We start from the raw sequence: 698 nt of genomic DNA on the forward strand, positions 1-698 counted from the left end.
GGACGGTGAAGGCAGTGGTACCTGCCTGGGAGGGGTCTAGTGGGGATGAAATGAATTAGGGCGTGGACAGAGTACAGAAGCGGGCCAGGCACACTGCTAGCAGAGCTCAAGACATGATACCTACTGTTGCCCACTGAGCGTCTGCCAGGCAGCAGGCCTCGCACCAGATGACCAGGTGTTTTATGAATGATCACTCTGACTCTTCAGAATACGATCCTGGTGGGGAGTGTCATTGTCCCCATTCTACAGACCGGGAAATGAGGCCTGAAGAGGACGAGTCCCTTGACCACACTGCAGTGGCAGAGACGAACACAGTGATGTTCTTTTCTCTAAACCAGTGGTTCTCAAACACGTGCAATTTTGACACCCCACCCCAGAGGACACTAGGCAATGTCTAGAGACATTTCTGGTTGTCACAGCTTGGGGGAAGTGGCTTTGCTACTTGGCACCTAGTGGCGCAGTGCAGGGATGCTGCTCGACATCCTACAGGGCACAGGACAGACCCCTATAGCAAAGAATGGCTCCAACCAAAATGTCAGCACACTAAGGCTGAGAGGCCCTATTCTAAATAAACCGATTAGGCCGGGCACCGCAGCTCACGCCTGTAATCCCAGCACTTCGGGAGGCCAAGGCGGGAGGCTCGCTTGAGATGAGGAGTTCAAGGCTGCAGTGAGCTATGATTGCACCACTGCACTCCC

General features: G+C 54.2%; 1 protein-coding gene across 1 annotated transcript in view; it reads right to left on the bottom strand.

The window, feature by feature from the left end:
• Positions 1-698, bottom strand: part of SGSM1 (small G protein signaling modulator 1) — a 65,728-nt gene that overhangs the window by 43,597 nt on the left and 21,433 nt on the right. The window lies entirely within an intron of this gene.

Source organism: Propithecus coquereli, unplaced genomic scaffold (assembly GCF_000956105.1).
Source record: "Propithecus coquereli isolate 6110/MARCELLA unplaced genomic scaffold, Pcoq_1.0 Scaffold206, whole genome shotgun sequence".
Taxonomy (NCBI): Eukaryota; Metazoa; Chordata; class Mammalia; order Primates; family Indriidae; genus Propithecus; species Propithecus coquereli.